This window comes from Hyposmocoma kahamanoa, unplaced genomic scaffold (genome assembly GCF_003589595.1).
Source record: "Hyposmocoma kahamanoa isolate Upper Pololo Valley unplaced genomic scaffold, ASM358959v1 92, whole genome shotgun sequence".
Lineage (NCBI taxonomy): Eukaryota > Metazoa > Arthropoda > Insecta > Lepidoptera > Cosmopterigidae > Hyposmocoma > Hyposmocoma kahamanoa.
This window is the reverse complement of record NW_020654748.1, coordinates 24,199,117-24,207,250: the sequence shown is the minus strand read 5'-3', so window position 1 is coordinate 24,207,250 and position 8,134 is coordinate 24,199,117. Positions and strand designations below refer to the sequence as shown.

The 8,134-nt window shown below is 37.7% G+C and overlaps 1 long non-coding RNA gene across 1 annotated transcript in view; it reads left to right on the top strand.

Annotated features, from left to right (window-relative positions):
- Positions 1-7,742, top strand: part of LOC113236877 — a 53,476-nt gene extending 45,734 nt beyond the window's left edge. The window contains exon 3 of the long non-coding RNA XR_003310992.1: positions 7,713-7,742. This is a non-coding gene — a long non-coding RNA (uncharacterized LOC113236877). The remainder of the gene's footprint in view (positions 1-7,712) is intronic.
- The last annotated feature ends 392 nt before the right edge of the window (positions 7,743-8,134 follow it).

Genomic DNA, 8,134 nt, shown 5'->3' with positions numbered 1-8,134 from the left:
ATTCTTACAATTACATTACACAATTATTCCTTAATTGTAAGGGCATTAAAATAATAAGTTCATGTTACTCTCAAAAAAGTGCTTAATTTTTTTACCCCTTGGTCTGATCTGATATAAATAATGTGTTTCGCTGTGCTGACATAAATATTGCTTTGTAAACCACTGCACTGCCATGAAAACTTTTTGTACCTATTTGCCTATCTCCTCGCGTCGTTTAATAAAATAAGCCTTTCAATGGCTGCGAATCTGCGAATGGTCAATAAAGGCTTACTTGTGTAACGTTTCAATCGCGGCAATTACTCGTCGGCGGCGGTACAGCTGAATGCGCATGATCGCTGCGCGCGCGCAACCGACAATATTGACAAAACTGCGCAATAGTACTGTGGCCACACATGCATCTGTTTTTGGAGATAGTCTTTAATACTACTGTCCGATGAACAAGAGCATTTTAAAATTAATTTTAAATAATTTTTATTTGTTTTCTATAAAAATGCATATTTTATATCAAAATCACATCTTAGGAAAACTATACAGAAAATTAAATTAAAAAAAGTTGCTGTACAGCTGTATACTTACAAGAGTAACCAATTTAAATGAGAGACCATGTTGCTATATTTAATCAATCTGTTTCTGGAAGTTCTTAAAAGAAGCCACATTAGTGAAACCATTGTATTCCAATATTCCTATCCACTTTCTCACTTTATTATGGTATCTCCAGCCGAGCAGCAAATTTCAGCGAATACGTCCATTGAAACGTCAGCGCAAGCGCATTGTGCGACTATCCGCCGGCAACGGCCCGTGCTTCCACAGAACAGCCCGTGCTGTTTTGAAGATTTTTCTTATTTTAATCTTTTCTATAAAGAAGGATAATATAATTGTGAACATGACCGAGTTGAGAAAAAGCTTAAAAATGTGTACTTACGGGAAAATGTACTGTCTACAATACATCGATGTCTCTAAAGAAAGCCATTTCCATTCCGTGGAGGTTAAGAGCCTCGAGAGTACATACGAACACAAATTGTTTGAACCTCTAACAATTTGGTAAAGCTGTTCATGATCAATGTGGACCTAGATCAATAATAGTGCTTGTAGTATCTTCCTTGTTGCAAAAAACTGTATCAAAATACTTATCTAGCAATCATTCATTAAGGTGCAAAGGAGCAAGCTCAATTTAGCATTGCAAGTATCCCAAACGCGCCGCAATAGCAAGTGACGCGCGCGCATAATGTCTGATCGTTGCCAGTAAGAATGCCATGGGCAAAGCGCCTGGTAAACCGCGGTCTAGGAAATGGGCAACCTTTCGTTCCATGTAACATAGAGAACGGAAACATGTTAAGATTAGCATTTGTTTTAGTTTGACATCGTTGAAGATAACCAGGGCAGTTACAGCTTTAGAAAGAATGTTAGTAAATTTTAATCAAAACTTATGGCATTTCGAGTCAATCGAAGTACAAGCCTATGTAATTTCTTGTTACCTCTTAGATTCTGCAATACCAAACTTCTCTGGAGGCTAATCACGTGGTGTATCTGAGTAATGTACTTCTTCTACGGAACCGATCAAGCCACCAAGATAGAAGTTCAAGTGCTGGGTTCTCTGTTCTTTGGACCACCTTATCATAATTGGCATACAGTCGAATTAAAACGTTAAGGGACACGCGCCGTTGTCCGTACATTAATTCCGGAAATGGTTTGAAAATCACGAGCCGCGCAGCGCGCAGACTGCAATTTTTCCCAGAGCGCTTAGCCACATTTATAGGCAATATTGGAATTTAAGATAGATTTTACTGACTGGCTTTATGTTAATTGGATTCCGGAACAAGCGCTAAATCTCAGTTTAACGCTCACCGCCCGTCACGTACTCGCATCCTACTTTTATTGCCTCACTACAATCTACTAATTCAGCTAGTAGGTGTATGTATACTTTGTGATCGGACTCTGGAACAAAGAGCTCACTTTTGTCGTGTCTACGTGTTCGTTGTTAAAGAATTTGATACATTACGTCTTCCGTATGAGAAAATTTTATAAACCCCTTAATAAGTAATATAAGTTACTTTTCTTTTGTAGATTTTCAAAATGAAAAAGTGACACTGATTTTTAGTTACATTTAGCCAGACTATAGCAGCGACAAGAAGCACTCGTAAAGTCTGAAAACAAAGTCTCGCAAATCTTTCCTTGCAAATAGCAAGCTTTCATTTCTGCAGAACTAATATTATTGCGAATGTCCGACGACGTGCATCCCCGAAGGTTCATTAACCCACCCCTCCCCCTCGCAGGGGCACACCCGCCTCGTACACCCAGACATCTAGCCTAGTATAGGATTATTAAATGCGAAACACGTTGCAAGAATTAGTCGGAATGATCTTATATTTACAGTTTTTCGGCGAACATTTAAGTGAATTCTGCGGCACGCGGTTGAATCGCAACTTTATTGAAGAAGAATTTTAGTTTGAAATAACTGCAACACCGATAAATGTTTTAGAAGTTTTACTAATTAGAAGAACGATATTATGCACTACAAAGAGATTTAAAAGGTGCAAACGGTTTGAGACTTTTTATTGACTTTTCACTTCACAGCGAAAGTGAACAGTTGTTTCACGTTTTCCGCTCATGCCATGTTTACAACAAAAATCCCTTTTTCGTATTATTCTTGACACTAGACCGAATAGCTGAACATGCCAATGCCATTAGAAAAGGGAAATGTAATGTTGGTACTTTAGCATAAACTCAAAAAAACATTACAGTGGGAATCACTAACTGCTTAAAAATGTGTACGTCAGCACAAACCTGTAACCAAAAGTCGTGATACTAGACTTAATTTTATTCAGAAACTTTTGTCTCCTAAATAGATTCTACCAAAAACCAAAGCCGGAATCTATTACGTAGAGCCTCAGATGGTCACCCTTTGATCCTGAGGTCGTTAGAGGTATACGGTGGCAAATAATGAGGACACGAGCACCCAAACAAAGGCTGCAGACCGAGTGTTAAAGTCCTTGACACCGCTCAAGACTTCATTACGAGACCATTAAAAGTTAGCGCCACACATCCACGCACACCAGCGAGCCTGTTTGTAAACATGTGGGGTGGACCACCCGGGTTTGGGAATTTTCGGTGAATGTTTGCGCCATGATAAATAAATAATACTGCAGTTACGGTATGCCACTGTTCCATTCCCTTATCCTGCTAATGAACGAAGTCGATTTATTTAATTCTGTCCTCATAATATTGTAATCTAAACAAATAAACTGATGATTATTGCATATTTTCGAGATTTTTTATGTAAAATGGATACAGGCCAATCGGCCACGATCTCGTCCGATGCTAAGTAACCGAGAATGGAATGCGTTTGTCGACAATGCCTCTAAATTATTTCCTATTAGCGTCGAACACTTTTAAATTGTAGTTTACGGTAAATACCGGCTTCATTCCCATTTTTTCACGGCAAAGTTTTTATTCATTTAAGTTACAAAAAAGATTAATTACGTCATAAATGCTGATCAGCGCTCGAAAATTTTAACAAATCTAAAAGCAACTATAAAAATTGCCATTTTCTTAATGCAAATCGTATGTGAAATTGTGTTCTTCTATCGGAAAGTGATTGCAATGACAACAATTAGTTAGCCCTAATTAGGTCCTGCGCGTGTTTTGTTTCCGACAATAGTGTCGGTGGTGTGCGAAAGCGCGCGTGTGTGAAGGCGAAGGTAAGGGGCCTTGTGCCTGGCTCATGTAAAATGCATAAGATACGCTTTCATACTGAACTCCGTCGCGTCTCTCGTTTGTCTCGGTACGCACAGATGTTCGGCGAAAGCGATTTTTTGCGTGGCCGTGAAAACGTGAGCGCTGAAATTTCCGAGATGACGCGTTATTTGCGGTTGCGACATGACGGCTTCTGGAGCTGCTACCCTAATTTTATGGGATAGTGGGAAAAGTCGTAATTTTTCCGCGTTCTAGAATTTTTTAATGTGGAACACTGGGTACAATATTACGGTATGTCAATTGTAATGGAAGGGTATAATTTGTTTTGCGGTCTATTAAAATTATTTCAGTTTTTCTTATATTATTAGAAAGAGGAATACCTACACTGCGAAGTGTATCTAATAACAATAATAATGATTTGAAATTTATCTTTTAGGCCATGGGAGATGCGAGATTGTAAAATAAATAATAATATTAATTTTATTTTCAGACAACAAACAGTCCAATTTTGTTAGTAAACAATGTCGGTTCTTTAAAACTTTGTTTGTAGTACTAAAAAAACAATGATTAAAACATCCTCCGCATAAATTACTCTCTATAACTTCGTTGTCGACATCTTTTTTTATTTTAATTTCTTTTTTATAATTCACAATATTCTGCTCCATGCATTTTGCTCATTGACATTGTTTGACAACTTTTGAACGTATATTACACCGTTCTTTTTTTATTTATTTTTTATTTCAACGTTGCAATGTGCCCGAAACGTCGAGGTTATTAAAATATGTTTTATACATGATTAAGTCCGGAATTAAAAAAATCAAATAATATTTTTATTTCTATCACGTTAACACATTACAGCGCATCTTCTGTTGCAAAAGTTCAGCTGCACCCTTCAGTTAGCTTGACCCACGTTCAATGTCTTCTGTCCTAACTGTTTTGAGTTAAAACCTTAACATTAAACTGATTTTTTTTAACTTTGTGTCCTTGCATTACTAAATTTTCGAAAAGACGTTATTATTTTAAGTTACAAGTTATTTAAGAACAATTCAATGACCGTTAATTATTTATAAATTCCTTATAACGACAATGTCAATACCGTAATGTTGACCCAATGCGTGATGGCAACGTGACCCACATGAGTCGGTGCCCGTGGCAATATCGAATCCCCACATGACGACCTCATTCCTGGAAGTGCTCAGCGCGTGTTCAGCATTGCATTACCGCGGGATAGTTGGACGGAGGGGCAGCTTTGGCCGTTTGAAAGTGTTAAGGGATTCGCAAGCGAGATAGTGGGCACTCCTTACAAGGCTTTAGTAATATTTTGTCACGCATTTGGCTTCTATTTCGGTGCTTTTAGTATGTAAAAAGGAAACAAATCGCTACAGTATTAAATCGCACTTTTTGAAGCGTTGACTACTTCGGGGACCCACTACTAACACTACAGGCACTTAATCAGGAGGTACTGGGTTCAATTCCCGGATTTTATTCCCTAGTACACGGAATCCCCTTATTAGAGACCAAATAAATTAGTATGACTGCCTTCTATTACTATTATTATTTTGGGCATATATTTTAGATTCTCGCCATGACCTAGATACATTTTGATTTTTTTAGAGAAGTAGGTTCGGCCGGTGTTAGGGACTCAAGTTCAAAAACAAGAGAACGATACTTGTCGCATCACAGAGCAGCGCTTTCTGTATTTGTTCTGGAGGCGACACATTATTATTATTATCATTAAAAAGCTTCACAATTCGGACAGATATCCTTACACAATGCTTTGCTGGTTCCTATACTGACGTTTGGTAGTAAAAGTTGGGTATGGCAGAAGAAGCATGAAAGTAGAATTAATGCAGTAGAGATGAGATCTTTGAGGAAAATTTGTGGAATAAAGTTGAGTGATAGAGTGTAGAATACAATAATACGTAAAAGATGTGATTTGAAAGAGGAGGACGTGGTGACTAGAACAGAGAATTGTTGAGAGTGATTGGTAATTGAAATGTGGATGGAAGAGTTTTAAGGGAACGTCTCTGAACGACTTACATTGACTAGATCAGTGACGTCTCCAAAAAGGCTGGGATCCGAAGTGACAATAATAAATAAGAAGTTGTATGAAAGGCGTAATTGATGTATGTAAGGCTCGAAAGTTTTATCAGCATAGAGTAAGATGGCGTTCCGTGGCCACTGCATACCTCTACGATAAGAACAATGCAACGTTCAGGGCTCCTAGGTGAAGAGCGCAGAGTTAGTTTTGGCACTTGGCTCTTAAAAACCTGCAGTGACCACATCGCGATGGATTAAAAAGGAATTTGCACAAACAACTGTTAGATAGGACAATGCAAATACCAGTTTCCGCCTTTAGCACAGTGGTTATCACACGCGAGTTTCCGTGGTCATACATCTCACAATATATTATTGCGTATTTGCACGCAACTTCCTCGCCGATGTCATGTTTTGTATGTTATCTTTCTTATCTAAGGTGACGACGTTTTAAACACATTTGAAGGAGTTAGAATTTCTGGGAAGAATGAGAAATAATAAATTAAAGAATTATTATAATTTATTCAATGAGCACTACCTTTTAAATGTCAAATCGCTAACTTATTGACTTAAAATCATTGACATTTGTGTATATTCTCTACTTTTTCTCTTGTGCAACAACTCACGTTATCAAATATTTCATTTCATCACTTTTTTTTTAAATATTTCTCCATAATGATTATTTTGACATCAACATTGACATTTTGCAGTGAAATTAATATTACTGCGTTTAAATTATTGACTGACTTGTTAGATACATGTGTACGCGTCTGTGTGATATTTATAAAAAATACAGGACGAATTGAGAACCTGCTCCTTTTTGAAGTCGGTAAAACATGTTAAAGAAAGAGGTTGCACTTGATTTTTGAACATGTTAATAGATATACCTTCACAACGTGTTTATATTTGGCCGGGCACATTGAAATTAATTGATCCTGATACTGTGTACAACTTGTGTTTCCATGAACAAATAACTTATGAACTATTTGGCCAACAAATACAATATAATCTGTAGTTTAAGAAAATGAGATGGTATTGTACTAAACACCTACTGAAGGTATCTCATCTGTAAAGAAAAAGACAATCGACGGCTATTACCGTACCGAGGTAATCATACTGTACAAAAACGTATAAAGCCTAAGACAGGAAGATCGTGCATCTCATTGATGAAGCGTCAAATGCAGAGTTCAATCCAAGTAACGGACAGTGCACAGCGGTGTGTATAACGGCAGCGGCCAAAAAGGCAATATTGGCAGATAACATCGATGACTGCACGAAAGTAGGCTGCGGAAATGACCGCCCTCGCCCGCACCGGCACCCGTACCACTGTCCGCACACGGTTCATACGATGAATACAAACAGCTATTATTGGTTATGTCTCACATTGCTCCGGGCTGTTCGAAATTTTAATCACTAAATTTGGCCACTAAAATCAATACCTCATGACAATAGCTTTTCTTATGTCTTCGTCGATAAAGTTCACATTTGTTCATTTTCAAGGTGATGAGACTCATCAGTCGCACTTGTTCATTTCTTGTTCTGCAAACCTTCAAACGAAGACCATACAGACATCTGTGCTACTTATCAGTCTTTTCGCCGCCAGGTATAATAAAATTATAATTCCAATCAACTATATTACACCGTCATTAGATCCCAATTCCCGCACAGTGTACAAGCCATAACGCTTAGGACATCTGCGGACGATGCCACACGACAAACGCGCGACAGTCGCGGCATATTAATCGCCATTGGCACTCTGAAACTTGCCTGCTATTTACACATTCTACGCAACCGACTCTGGGGCAAGAGAGATTGCTGTTATTTAGGTTCATTTTGAAGTGGAATCGTATTTCGCGTCTAGAACAAATTCACTACAAAGAAGTTTGATTCCACAACTTCAATTTGTAGGGTAGAGTCAGAAAGGACGAATCAATTCTGTAAATAAATTAATATCAAATTAATTTTCTTTCCTTTTGTTTCAGAAACCTGAAAAGGCTGCCAATGTCAACTGCCGAAAAATTTTATAAATATATTATTATGTAGACTATAAATTGTTGTTGTTTTTTAAAAAAAGACTCTACACCCATACACGGACAAGAAGCCTTCTACAAAGGCTTTTTGTTTAAATCGTAATGGACCTATTTAAAGAAATTAAATGTTGTAAAAAAGTACATAATTAGGTATAGACAATACATTCGTTGTGTGACAACGACAAATAGAATAGAAAAGTATTTGAACCAACTTTACTACAATGGTTAATGATATTTTTTTTTACCTGTGATCAATTATTGTCAGTAAGTAATCCTAGCGGCACTATCGAACTTGCCATTGGCGTCGTCTTCAGCGTCCGAAAGCACAGCTGCACCTGCGCGGTGACGTAATGACGTCACATCTCCACTCCGCA